The 15,069-nt window shown below is 43.6% G+C and overlaps 1 long non-coding RNA gene across 12 annotated transcripts in view; it reads right to left on the bottom strand.

Moving 5' to 3' along the window:
• The window catches only part of LOC143476438 (uncharacterized), an 88,431-nt gene that overhangs the window by 64,113 nt on the left and 9,249 nt on the right, over positions 1-15,069 (bottom strand). For 3 of the 12 annotated variants that reach the window (XR_013121293.1, XR_013121297.1, XR_013121292.1), the window contains one exon: positions 8,327-10,458. The exons of 6 other annotated variants lie outside the window; for them this stretch is intronic. This is a non-coding gene — a long non-coding RNA (uncharacterized LOC143476438). Of the gene's footprint in view, positions 1-8,326; positions 10,459-15,069 lie in introns of those variants that run through there. 3 more of the 12 variants (XR_013121301.1, XR_013121303.1, XR_013121302.1) reach the window with 1 other exon arrangement.

Raw genomic sequence — 15,069 nt, 5'->3', positions numbered from 1 at the left:
TTCAGGCTGGGCCACATATAAGACTGAGCAGTGAATCGTGTCCCTCCTGCAGAGGACTAGAGGAGCCTGGGTAATCTACTCTGCCCCAGTCTGCACTGGGAAGAACAGAGCACGGGGGAGGGGCAGGCACAGAGAGGCTGGCACCAGAACCATGTTGCGGTTAAGCAGAAATTAAGCTGACATGACCCTTAGTAACACAGGTAAACAGAGAAGCCGCTTGGCCACCAGGTCGCCATATGGCAGCGTCTCTGGGCCGAGGAACTGGCCGCTCGGGCCGGGCCGGCGGGCCCGCGGCTCACTGCCTTCTGCGCCTTTTGCTCGCTTTTGTTGTCGTCGGCGTCCCTCAGACTGTGACAGGCCTTGGAGGAGAGCAACGACACGTCAGGTTTACAGGAGGGAGGGAACGGGGGGGGGAGAACAGCCAGCTAACCAGCACATGGGTATGCGCAGGCTGCGTGAGACAGAGGAGGAGAGGAGGAGAAGGGGGTGAGTGAGTGGGAGAGACAGAGAGGAGGTGAGGAGGAGGGGAGCAGTCTCGCTGCGTTGTCAGCCATATGGCGTTGGAGCTGTGTGCAGTAGTCTTTAAGTGAAAACGCTCGAGTGACCCGAGGCTATGAGTGGAGCATTCACTTCAGCGAGAAGACAGGGCTCGCTCCAACACCAGGCCTGCGAATTATTGATGAACCCATGTTTAAATGGCACAGAAGAGAATGTACCGACAGACACCAGACTTTACTGCAACTTGGTAGTTGAAAAAGCATATTTTCGTCTGTAGAATTTCCCGTATTTTGCAGAGTGCACTCTTGTTCTAAGCAGGTCTTGAATGCATATAGTGACTCGATTTAGTTCTCATGTCCCTAAAAACCCCCGGTGTTTAGGCTTGGAAAGATAAATTCAACATGGCAGTCCAGTTACAAATTCTGAATTCAGACTGCTAAGGTCTTGGTGTCCATGACCTGCCCAGAGAAGGAGGGATGCTGTCAAAGTGGAGTGCAGAATCCTCCCTGTTCTAGCGGGTGGTTCGGCACACTAACCCCGGGGTAGAGAGCCGTGTTCGAGTGTGATCACACAGAACGGGAAGGATGAGGACAGGTGTGTGTGAAACGCCCACAGCATCACACATCAAACCTGACTGGCCCGGGACCAATTTGGCATGGTACAATGGCATTAATGTAGGACATATACATTTGAAATGTGCTAGCATAGAAGATGCTACAGTAACCCCTTGTTGTTAAGGTGTGTAAATATGGCATTGACGCTTTACTGTCAGGGTGAGGAGGCCCTGTTTCTTTTGGACCATTACACCCAAAAATATTTGTTCAATAACACATGGCTGATATCTTTGTTTTTCTTCATTATTTGGGTGTTGTGTTCAAAAAAACAAGTCAGACTACTGACTTAGCATTAGAAAGTCAGTAATTTCTTGCCCACTCTTAATTTCAGTACAGAGGGACAAGGGCATGTGTCTGTGTCACTTTCAGCGATATTATGACCCCATGAGAAATGCCAAATGTATTTTTTTAGCATATACTTTGTAACTTTTTCACCTCAGTTGATGCATGAGAACACATACCCTCAGATACACATGTGGACTCCCACACACATACACAAATAGTAAGAAACACAGAGGGCTATGTCTTTGTCAGCCAATCGCCACAACCTACGGCATCACTGCTGTATGTCACAGGGACATGAGAGGCTATCCGAAAAGCACCGGCGCTTCTCTCGAATGTGTCGTCCACGCGGATCACGTGCAAAAAGGTCGACGTGAGGAAGAGGAGACGGTGTGATTAGCAGCGCTGCTAAACACAACGACGCATCAGGTCGATGGAACAGCCAAGCTACGTCTTGTTGCAAATCTGCAGAAATGTTGCAGAGCATAAGGTTGGAGCCTTGTGAGGTTCACACCTTCCTTGTCCTAGTTTACCTACGCCAGGTATGGGTGGAGCTAGTTACGACTCATTGCGTGCAGCGTTCAATTGAACGGGCTGTTGAGCGGCAGCTAAAATCACGCCAGTGGTGAAACCGTTAGTGGTCATATCTACCGCCGTACAGGATCATAGCTGTGATAATCAAGGACGTGAGTCCATCACCCGCTGTAATTGCTTCACTTTTCCAGCAAGTGTTTTGTCACATCTGCTTGTGGAATCACCAAATTATCAAAAGGTTGTGCTGGATTTAGACGCCGTGCTGAGTTTAGACACAGCGCCAAGTTTAGACATGGTCCTCGGGGGTTCTTGTTGCAATGACTTAATTTCCACAAAACACCCCGTCTTGTGCTAACTCATTTCAACGGAATTCCCGTTTTATTGCGCTATCCCACCCACCCTTGCACAACGCAACGTGCGCAAAATCATCAAGGGCACAAAACCACCAAACGCACATATTCCAAGGTCACAGATGCAAGACGTGCTACAGTTCTGCACTGGGCGGACCCACAAAGACAGGGCCCGGAGAATGTGTCCTCATGCATGAAATCAGGCAAACGGGAGGGGAAAAGTACATTCTCAGGAGAAAGTACTTATACATAGGTGAGAGAAAATAAACTCAACATTTCCCACAAGAAAATGTCGAAAAAGTGACCCACCTGGGCGTATGCATGTTTTTGAATGTTTGAGAAAAATATAGGAAAAGAAAGAAGGGAAAGAGGGTGACAAAGATGTCAAAACATATTATTATCAATTAAAATAATGTATTGACAATTTAATAAAGTGTAATGCAAATGAAACAATAGTTCACATTGAAAAAAGATACCAACAGGAAAAGTAATCAACTTTAGAACTAAAAAAGAGCAGAAACTGATTACTTGTAGTAGTGTCAGCTGACACAATTAAATGTGATCTTTTTTTCAGAAAACAATGCTAAAGATTAGAGTATGAAGGAGTACAAAATCAGTGGATGTATATGTATGATTGCAAAGAGGCTTCTCAGTGACAAATGCCCAACACTACTAGGTATCTTCTGACACTGAATCCTGAACAACACAGCAATAGACATGGCTTATTATGTGATGCCTCTGAGACATGCATAAATTATTGGACAGCAAGGACTTCTGGATCAGACAAAAAATGTTAATGAGTACCCAAATTATGAAGTTTGTCATCTTTTTTTTCTGTCCAAATCAAAATCTTCTCTTTTTTTTTGGTATCCCTAATTAGTCCTATTACTATTATAATTGGTTGAATTTTAACCATTGTGATCTATGACAACGTTATGAGGCTATTAAAATAGATCCTCAGAGGAGAAAAACAGTATAATCAACCAATCAGTGCATAAGCTTGAGAAATGAGCCTTGGAATATTATCATTTTGATCCTTTGTCCTTGCTTAAGGTGTTATGATCATCAATATCTATTTAAATTCCATTGTTTAAAAAACTAAAATGATGGTCTTCATATAAAATCATGAAAAAACTTTGTCATAAAATCATGTATTTATATATATATATATATATATATATATAAGTATGTATGTATATACACATACATACATATATACATATATATATATATATATATATATATATATAGTAATGATATAGTGTCTCTCCTAAGTGCCCAGCCAATTGCCAATAGAAAGAAAATTGGCACTGCTGTCTCGTTGCCAGGATTCAGACCCTGAGCAGAATAAACACCCTCGTTAAACACTGTCAAAAATGCTGACTATTAAGGCAAACCAGACAATGTGCTAATTAGTACATTTGCATATGATCATGCAAATAAAAAGGGTGAGCTCAAACCCATATTTGCATTTGTAACACAGTTAAGCTCTGTGCTACAGACTAGCGGCTTCTGTGTTTACCAGGCATGGAGGAGAAATAGAAGCCATCAAAACACGGTAGTACACACTACCTATTGTGTTTAGCCATCAAATATATTCTAAAGTTTGCACAAAACTCTATTGTAAAGAGTTAGATTTTCAGACTGGAATAGGAGCGTGTGTGTTAAGGTGCTGATGTACCTATACTTGAAATACAAGCATGCCAGACATAAGAGTTCATATTTAAACCAACACGAAGAGAAGAACTATGTTCTGCTTCGTATTGAAGACTTATTGGCTGAATGAAAAAAAAAAAAATGCACAAAATCTAAAAATATTTTGTCCTGTAGGGACACAAATAAGTCAATTTCCTTCACACTTTCAGAACATGAGCATGACAGTAAAATGCTAGTACATGGTAACTTTCTCCTTAATTACTGCCTCCCCTTGCAAGCCAGTAGGAACATATTACATTGCACAAAAGACAATAATTTAAAATGTAATGCAGCAGAATTAACTTTGAATGAAATTATATTTGCATGGCATTACTGGACTCATCTAAGTAAATGGTTAGAAATCCCTGAAGGGACACGGCTTGTGCTGAATAAAGAGTGTGCTTTTCATCTGAGCATCTGCACAGATTAACTGCTTAATATGGACAGTGTGATGCATTTATATTATGACTGTTCTTCCTCATCATGTGTTGTGAACGAGGTACTTTAAACGCTCCTATATTAGAGACATTTAGACAGTTTTTCTTTTGCATTAATTCCTAATGGACAAGAGAAGAGGGTGAGTCCTGCCCACTGGCATATAGACCGTTGTGATTGATGTAACCTATTGATAATACGGGCCTGTAACATATATTTACACCCAGGTCCTTTGTCTTAAAAGCTAGACATTACACCTTAAAAGCCACGCATTAACATAGGATGTAGCCAATTGGTGAAAGTGTTTTATGTTGCTATTTTTAGCCCACAGATGAGACACTTCAAGGGGAAAAAACATAAAAAAAGTTAAAAAGTATAAACTTACTAGTGCACTTATAGATGTCTCACTGCTGTCATCATATTTAACTAGGGAAAATGTATACATTTCTACCTTTAGCCATACACCAAAACTGAAATACTTTCTAAATTGTTTATAATTATTGCCTAATTTGGTCCATTGTTAAAACAAAACAAATCCTAAGTTTGAGAAAGGTGTTATATAAATACAACTGAAAATTATTATTATTAACTAACTGATTTACACATTACTGTAAATGTGGTGTAAAGACCAATATTGCATTATACTGCAAAACATGCATTAAAAATCACTGCTGTACATTAATCATTATTAAGATATACACAAAAGTGTGTGTGTGCATGTACACACATACATACACAGTGATCAGTACACTGTACAATATGTTTCTATTTCAGTGTTAATGTTTGATCTGGTGCCATGTGCTAAAATTGTGGGCCTTTTTCTGTTTTTCTACTTTGGAGAGCGCAGATAAAATGGCTGATGCTGATTGTGTTAGATTACTGCGGTGCGGGGCCGTGTTTACTGGCTGGGCCACTCTGTCAGGTCGGGGTGAGTCTGTGGTTAGGAGTGACACAGAGGACGCAGACAGGGAATTATTGCGATATCAACTTTACTTTAGCTCGCTTCAGCACACGAGGGGTACAGAAAGCAGACCGTGTGACCCAGGGGAGGAGCGTTCGATGTCGTCTGCCTGCTCGACAAGAGTTGATGGCCTCCAATAGAGAGCAGATGCAGACATATCATTTGAATAAAGAAATACCTCTGATCTGTGGTATTATCTTGACAAGACAGCAGATAATCAGACGCCCCGAGCTTGCCCATTACTGAGCTCTTTGTTTTACTTTTCACCACAAATCAAGCCCTTCCTCTCCTCTGACAGCCCCAATTTTACATTCTCTTTTATCATTCTTTCTTAAGAACAAAAAAAAAAATACCGTGCAGATAAAATAATGAAAGAACAAAACGTTTTTTTTTTTTGCAATTTTAATTCATGTCCAGCAGATGACACTTTGAATATGCATCGCACATGAGGCACAAAACAACATTCAAAATAATCCGGGTCAAAGGGCACGCGCATTAAGCTTCATTATTATTTATCAGTGTCTGAACTGGAGTGTGTTCACCATTCCTGCTCTTCTTTAGCCCCTCCCACAACGATTTCTCTGTCTATTGATTGGAGGCCACTATATTTGGAATGTGCAGATTCCTCCAGGTATTGACCCTTTACCACAGGCTGAGATCTACTGCTGCTCTCTGGATTTCTTCTGTCCACGTATGTCCGTCTGAGCCACACACGCTGATGTGTCTGTACGTGACATTTACGTTGTCTTCAGCAATCACCATTCCTGCTGATTATGCTGCTCTGTTATGATATGTGGCGTTGCAGTCCCTAGTCCCAGTAGGTATCCCACATACAGTACAGGAGGTACAGAAATAGACATCCCTGTATGTGGTCGTAAAATGTGTGTTTGTGTGTGTGTGTGTGCGTGTGTGTGTGTGTGTGTGTGTGTGTGTGTGTGTGTCTCAGAGGACAGGAGGAAAACAGCAGCAGTATTTGAGCTGAGCTCTGATCCTCTTGGCATAGCACAGACGCTACCATGCGTTTCAGGCCGCTGTGTGGCTGTTCATTTCTCTCTCTCTCTCTGTCTCTCTCTCTCTCTCTCTCTGTCTCACACACACACACACACACATGCATGCATACACTTTACACAAATGTAACACAACCAGAATTTAGGGGCGGAGCAAGCCCTACAACAAGCCCCTATTGCCTGCTGGAGCTGTACGGATCCCCCCCCCCCCCCTTTAAGATGCCAAAAGTTAAATCTATATTTAATGTGCTTCAAGTTAAGGGCAATGAAAAGTTTCCCCAACTCTCCGCAGGCCCGGCTGTGCCTTGTTTTGCTTTCCTTGCTCCGCACTGTGTTTTCTCTCTTTGCTTTCTTTCATTTGCTTCTCTATCGTTCTTTTCATCTCCATCTGTTCCAGGACGCTCACACTGTGCACCTACCCCCAGTGTCTTGTCATTTTTTTTTCTTTTTTCTCTCCCTCTTTTTTTCTCTCTCTCTTTTATGCAGTAGAGCTGGAGATGTTTGAAGTCAATGGCTGCTTAAGATGTCGCAGAAACGGAATATGAATGATCCCCCCCCCCCCCCCCCATCTGTCTTAATGCAGAATCTGCTTATGTCTCCCATACATAAATAATATAACAATACAAACGGAGGGGGGTGTGGAGGATGATGCCTGAGGATCCCCATGACAGACATGGTGGACTACAGTGAGGGGATGAGGGACGTTCGGGATGCTCACTGAAAACTTCCCGCAAACACGTCTGCAACTGCCGCGAAGTGTCTCCTCCTCCTCCTCCTCCTCCTTCATCTCTATCCTTACGAGCGTGCCTTTTCCTCACCTCCATTCCGTGCGGTGGGTCTGCTCAGCTGACGTGAACAGCTTGAACGGGTCACGTGAGACCGGCAGGCCGAGGCTGGTCTCCCACGCGCTCCCCCCCTGCATGTGCCGCCGGGTGACGTGGCCCCGACGAGCGTTCAGCTCATCCTACGTGTCCGCCGCGAGACGTCGCCCTCGAAGAACCCCTGCAGGCACTTTGGGCCCTCGGTGCTGACTTCAGAGGTCACGTTTCACCTCTGACCCCAGTTATGCGCCCCGCCAAGTAGCTGCTGTTTGCTTCATGTTGCTAAAAAACTGTGAGAGGGCAATATCTTTCTTCTCAAACTGTGAACTGTGGACTTGTTTGTGATTGTAATGGCTATAGGTGTTAATCCCATAAACTGCTGGTTATTAGGACAGAGTCGTGCAAAGCTTGCATTTGCAATTGGAAGTGTAACCACAGCCTTTGATAGTGTCAGTTACAGCAGACAGTGAAATTCACACGAAGCATTGCACTGACTTGCTATTTATCATCTCTCTCCACCCCCCCTCCCCTTCTCTCACAGTGTTTTTATGAAGTCTGCATATGTATTAAGAGGGATTTTGTTGTCCCCAGACACCAATTTGCATAAAGTGCAAGCCATCATTGGTTCAAGAGAAGCAAATTACTTCCCTGACAAGATCACCCCTCCCCCTTTTTAATTTATTAATTTTTAACACAGCGCAGGCTGGGGTTGTTAAGAGCACTTAGCCAGATATGCAAAACATCACATTTCCCTAACCAGCGTGATCAATGAGGAGAGGACGGAGTAAGGATGAGGGAGACAGGAGTAGAGAGAACCAAATTATTGAATTAAGTGCCTGGCCAATCATTGAACAATTCCCCGAGCTGCCGTGCGCGAGGAGGCTCTTTCTGTAAGCCTGCGCTCGTGGAGCTCAGCGGAGTCGTGTAGAACAGCGCGGCCCTGTGCTCAAGCTTCTGCTGACTCAGAGTAAAGCCCCACGGGCAGAGAATTACACTCCCCGCTGCTTACTCACACACACTTATACATCGCCATGCAGGACACATCGGGATACGGTGCACTGTGGCTGTAGGAACACCGGCTCACAGGATAGTTTACCCCCCCCCCCCCCCCCCCCCCCCCAGTCATCTCTTCATCTCGCCTTTATGCTACGCCGTCTGGGGGCATCGCGTACTTTTAATTGTTTGCAGAGTTTGAAAGATTTATGAAATGTTTTGTAGGTTTCGTAGGATTTCGTGATGAATAATATGTGACGTCTAAGTATGCGTGATGGATAAAATGCGGTTTCTTTAACGGCCTAATAAAACTAACCGCAGGATGGTTGGCAACTTTCGAATTTGTCGTTGCAGACTTTTCTGTTGCTGTGCGTCCATGTTTATCCTATGTGATGTGTTCTCACTGGCTGGGGAATAATGGCCCAGTTACTCCCCGAGAGAACACAGAGCCATGCCAGCGGAGTGATGCATGATGGGTGACGCCGACAGAAGCAGGAAGTTCGCATCCTCGTCCCAGCATGCCGAGCTGTCCCATGATGCTGTGTGGGCAGAAGTCTAAAAAATACGCCATACTCGGCCTCACCTGCAATGAAGGACGCACGTTAACACGCTCAATCTCGCGGTTTTTAGCTCTTTTTGCAGAAGGCGGTTGACGGGGTGGGGGATTACCCACCACTAACACTGGGGGAAAATAGAAAAAATAAACAAATCATTTCATATATGATGGCAACAAACACGTTGTTCAAGTGCTCTGTGTGGGCCACGAGAGTATCCGCTGCATTAGCAGGCCCATGCTGTCAACGCAGTGCCGTAAAACAGCTGGTTGGAAAAGTTCAGCTTTCACTGGCTGAAAGTTTTTACAAGAGTTTTTTTCCCCTCTTTTCTTTTCTGGGACATAGCGCATAACTTCTTGATTTGCATTGAAACCATTTTGAGTGCCACTTTGCTCCTGAACCTGTATTTGAGCTGTTCACCAAAGAGCTGCCTACAAGTCTATAAGTAATTAAAAATGAGAGTCCTTTCAGCCTCACACTCAGAAACAGCACAATCTAGGAGGCTACGACCCTGCCTGTTACACCCCAGACTTGTAAAGAGTGAAAAATAACTTGGACAGAGCATTCATTTTACCACATTAGCTTTTGATGAAGCTGTTGATAGACCTGAAATGAAAATGTCCTTTTCTCGTCTTGTCTGACAAAGAGTGTGATGTAATGTTATTTCATATTAATGTAATTCACTAAGTAAGATCCAGGGTCCATTGTAGTTCAAATGTTATTCTTCTTCTTTGTCATGTCTGTGAACAATACTCGGTCATTGTGGTTAACTCTAATAAGATTAAAGTACTTCGAAAGAAGATGGTGTAATTCATTTCTTCATTAGAAGGGGGAGAACATGGCCACAGATTAATTCAATCACCATACTTTGGGGGAATGCTGATAACTCTGCCTAACAGGAAAAAAGTGATCATCTTGCATAGTGAGGAACTGGTTGTTATATCGCCGTCGGCCGGTAAACAGGCATAAACAACAGAGTGGGATGAGGGTGCCGAAAATGCTTCTTTGTTCAACTGCCATACAGGCAAAGCCCTGCTGGCCACCGCTGCAGACACTGTAAGGTGAAATATGAGTTGGGACTATTTCAGTTTCCACCATGCATTTCTGAACACTCTGGATCATTAAAGATTATATGCCATTCCATCCAAATGTTTGATTCGATCGCCAGTAAAAACACTGGTGCAGTCTGGTTGTGATAATAATTATATACATAATAATATACATATATTAGCTCCCACATAATGGCAGCTAATAGTGCTTTCATCCGAATGCCCACAGAAGCCAGAGGCTCGAGCAGGAGGGTTAGGGTTGCTTCACACGCTGGCCTATTATGTTACACTGTGCCACCACACCAGGCTTTGTGTAATGTGTCTCGTCTAGACTATTACAACTAAGCTGCCCATCAGAGAGCATCTTTCCCACAGACACACTGCAGTAAGCTCCTTAAATAAGCAGACGAACTTTGCCTTGTCATTTTGACACTGATGTCTACTTTTCTGAGGCCAGGAAAAGAGGGGAGAAGCGAAAGGAAAGTCGGCATTGGTTTTCAGCCTTCCGTGCGTGCGGGCTCTGTGTGTGAGGGCTCCTCGGCGGGCCGTCTCGGTGGATACCGTTCCCGCGTGCGGTAACGGGGCGTAGAACGCCGAGGAGCCTGGGACGCGGAATCCTGGAACGGCCGTGAAGTCACGAATAGGGGAGGGTGCCATGTGACGAGCTACAAGAGAACAACAAACCCCACAATGCTCAGCTCTGTGTTCCATCAGCAGTGTTATATAAAGGTGACAAAGCAGGTGAGGAAGCGCCAATACATAAAGTTTAAATACGGTGAAACATTGAAACTGCAAAAAATAAAAGGCCATTTTAAACTCCAGTATCATTAATAATGAAGTGACTTCTGGACGTCCCAAGAACAATAGTATTGTGTGTGGAAGAGAAGACAAATTTCTTCCTTTTTCTTTCTGTGAAACTCTTCTATCTATTAATTATGTTCATATCTCCATTCATTATTTGATTGTATTTCTACATTTTTTTTTTCATTTCTTCCCCTACAGCTAATGTGATTTTTAATCAGGGGATGAGGCTCTGCAATCTAATCCCGAATATCATTAGCGCTTTTATAACAGTGAACAAAAAGTCTCTTGATCTGACTTGGACTGATTGCCAAAAATCTGTTGTAAAACAAGTGCGATAAAAATCAAGGCCAAGCTATTCTTAAACAGACGTTTTACAGCTAGCTAGCTTCCTAGAATTTCTTTAAACCAAATTACACTTAAATACATATAGTATGGCTCTGAGGCAGATGGACCCAGACTTTCTGCTCTAACATGAACAATTATCAAGTTATACTCGATAATAAATTAGGCATAAAGGAACAAGTGGCTTTGATAACACTTTAGACATCGCAAGAAAAGGCTTGTTGGATCATTCTACAAGCCTTGTTTTCACAGAAATATTACAGAGTGCCTCCACTCTCGTCAACATCAGCATGTCCTTGTGTTCACCATGGTGAATCGTAAAAACCTCTGTATCCAGACATTCATAGCCGAAGGAAGAGTGGAGAATCCCGTCACTTCACTGCACTATCCAAGCATTCGCTAATGACAGAGGCTCCTCTGAGTCATCTCTGGGAATGATGATCAAAGTCAGATTAAGTCTGACTTCTTTAATGTAACATGTAAGCCTCAAGCAATGTGTTCCCTGTTGATTTTTTCTCTTTTACATTTTTATCCAACTATAATACACAGTGTGAAATCTGAAGAAAGTGGTTTTCTTCACAAAAACCATAGCAACCAGAGTTATGCCTGTTTGCGTTTAAAATCAATTTCAAATGTAAGTGGTCATGTTACTTAAATAAATTAGCTTTTTCTATTCCATAGACATAGGCAGTTGAGACAGTATGTGTCATAATACTACTCACAAATTGGATTTCATGAAAACAAAATCAGACCCAAATTAGTGGTATTTACACTAAACACATATTTGTATGAGTCTTCATTTTGAGGCTACCTAGTATTAAAGTTATGCTTACGCTAAATGCAATTACACTGTCAAGCCCTATAAATGATATAGTTTGTCTTTTGACACTGAATTATTACATAAAATTCTGCTAGCAAAAAATTTATATATATATATATATATATATATATGAGTGTGTGTGTGTGTGTGTGTGTGTGTGTGTGTACAGCATGAGAATGCCATGATGTCATCTGAAGTATAAGTAATATCAAAACAACCTCATTTACAGCAATGTAGGATTTTTCAAACATGTGTAGCTCAGAGCTATGTACAGAATGCCTAGACAATCAGAAGTTGAAAATAGAATGTAACCACATTATGTTTTCATGCCTCTCCGTGTGCTTTGGTAAAAAGTGAAGGGTAATCCAGTATCGTGAAGGCATGCATCGTATAGCCGACTTCACCAGACTCACCCGCACATCTAAACGAGGCCCCTGCACCTGCATGTTCTACCAGTGTGTGTGTGTGTGTGTGTGTGTGTGTGTGTGTGTGTCCTCTGTCTCAGTGTGAAAACGAAACCTTAGTGAATGTACAGCATGTGCGTCACCCAGACGGGTGAACCATTCTAACCAGCACCACAGCGCGCTGGTGTCAGCAGGGACATGGCATGGCCCGTGGGTGCTCTGATAGTGGGAACTCTTTATTCCTCTATCCCATTCTTCCAGAGCTCTTTTGACAGACTGAAAATCACTACCTGCACATATCTGGCATAAAACCATTTGACATCCTCAAAAGCACTAGCATTTTCACAGAGCCAGGCTCGGCGGATGGGTGGCGGTGACAAACCTTTAATTTCCCTTGACGAGCTGTCGACAGCCTCCTTATGGAGGACAGGTGACTTTTCTGAAGGTTATTTACGTAATTGTTTATTTATCTTTTCCTCTTTGCATGGGGATGCTTTCTCTTTCTCTCTCTCTCTCTCTCTCCCTCTCTGTTGGAAGGTCTGCTCATCTAACGGTGTCTTTTATTAAGCCCTCTTGTTCATCCTCTCAGCCCACTGTGGTAGCCGACGATGGTATTGTGCACTCCATAAAGGAGACAGGCCTGCATGTGCAGTCGGATGTCAGCAGGCATGTGGAACAGCAAAAGAAATTTCATATGCTTTTAATTGCCATTTGCTTTATAAATCTAGTTAATAGTAAGCCCACTATACTGACTCTATCTAGTTTTAGCAGCTCATAGGGAGGTGGACATGAAAGGGAGAAGCACCTCTGTGCGTGAGAGGTGGGGGGTATTTGTGTGTGTGTGTGTGTGTGTGTGTGTGTGTGCCTGCAAAAGAGGATGCAATACAGTAAATCATGTTTGTCAGAAATGATGCTGACAGCTTCAGATGCTGAGTACATGTGAGCTGGAGACTTTTTTTTTTCTCTTAGAGCCATTTTGTGGACAGTATGCAGTAGCCACATGCATAATGTTGGCTTAATAAGATTTGCCCAGGTTTATCCAGGCTAGGTTGGGTCTGATTATAGTGCATGTGCTGCTGTATAAAGTTAAGGATGTCTCTTTATTATCGACCATTCTTACAGCCCTGTTTCATAAGCCTCTCTTTGCATCCCCACCAACTGCCTTAAGTACTTTGAAGAGCCTGAGAGCACTTCACAAATTTCCACTTAGGGAGCATATCAAGTGTCAAAAAATCAAGCTTGCCTTTCCACACACTTCTTTCCCCAAAAAGCTTTCCAACTTTGGCCTAGGCTCGGTTAACCCACTTTTAAAGTGAGCCCCCCTTAAGACTAATCACACGCACTTCCACAAATCAGCACTCCGCTCCTCTGAAAGTTTACAGCCAACGCTTGTCCAGCCAGAAGTAAGGCAAAGAGGAAAGAAAGGTAAAATAGTGCAGATCTCTGTTTCAATTCAAACTAGTCGACCCCCCCCATTTAGAAATTATTGTGCATATCCAGCAAAAACCTGACACAGTCTTGTGTGCACACAACTGTGTGTGTGTGTGCATGTGTGTGTGTGCGCGTGCGTGCATGTGTGTGTGTGTGTGTGCGTGTGCATGTGTGTGCATGTGTGTGTGTGTGTGTGTGTGTGTGTGTGAGAGAGCGAGTGCATATGTTATCATCTAAGGAAGTTTCACTGCTGAGCTGTTCATTTATGCTGAAGTTTCTGGCTTCTCAGAGCACCACTGACTCTCTCCACTGGTCTTCTCTCCCCCTCTCCTCTCTCCCCCTCTCCCTCTCTCCCCCTCTCACCTCCTTTACATTCTCCCTTTCTCCTTGCGCTTCCCTCTCCCCTTTCTCATACATGGAGGAGCATCATCTCGCATACATAGCACACAGAGTGTGATGAGGGACTCAAGCAATACAAGCATCTGCTCAGGGTTTTGGTGTTCAAAAGATTCAATTAAAAAATAATTACCAAAAGATTAGTAGTAGTTGAACATGACTGTACGGTCTGAATTGATGTTTCCTTTTCATCTGGTTTAATAATAGAATGCTTTCTTAATTAAGAAAAAAAGGACAGCCTCGCTACACCCTGAATAAAAGTTTGTTTGATGTGCTGAAAAATTAAATATTTTTTTGATCTAACAAATTAATTTTTTTCCTTTTCTCTCCCCCTTTCCAGCAGGAGATAAAGACAATTTAATTTAGATACCAATGACTAGAACAAACCATTCCCTGAGCTTTGGTCAACGAACAAACAATAAAACCAAAACCCAGAACAATTAATTGCCATGGTGTTCCTCTACAGTGCGGGGTTAGTGACGCAGGAACGTGATGGTGCATACACGGCCAGTAATGATATCAGCCAAGAGGATCCAGTGGAATTTTCTCCTTAAATTACCTTCTCAGTGGTGGCCATCTCCGTGCGGCTAACGCGCAGCTTACAAATCCCATGCGTGTATGCAAACACAGCGGGAATCTCCCGCGCCGCCGTAATTACGCCGCCATTTTAATCTCTGCCGGCCTTATGTAAGATTACGCTCTGGAACACGTATCAGGCCTCGGCATGGAGAGCTGAGCAAAAATGCCCATATTCATGTCGGCTGGCTAGGCTGGTGTCTGCGGCTTTGTTATATCCATGCTCCACCGCACAGCGTGGACTGTCTAGCCTCCCTCCCTCTCTCTCTCCTCCCTCTCCCTCTCTCCCTCTCTCTCTCTCTCTCTCCCTCTCTCTCTCCCTCTCTCTGTCCGTATTGCTCCCTCACCCCCTGCTTGGCTCCTTCCGGCCCTTTAATCCGCGCTGCTGCTGGGGCAGTCAGAGTCCCTGCCGCCTGTCACACTGCTGACCACTTCATCCTCTCGCACACACACAGACACACACACACACACAGACACACACACACACACACACACACACACAC

This window comes from Brachyhypopomus gauderio, chromosome 15, assembly GCF_052324685.1.
Source record: "Brachyhypopomus gauderio isolate BG-103 chromosome 15, BGAUD_0.2, whole genome shotgun sequence".
Lineage (NCBI taxonomy): Eukaryota > Metazoa > Chordata > Actinopteri > Gymnotiformes > Hypopomidae > Brachyhypopomus > Brachyhypopomus gauderio.
Note: the sequence above shows the minus strand (reverse complement) of the source record. Positions and strands in the feature narration are given on the sequence as shown.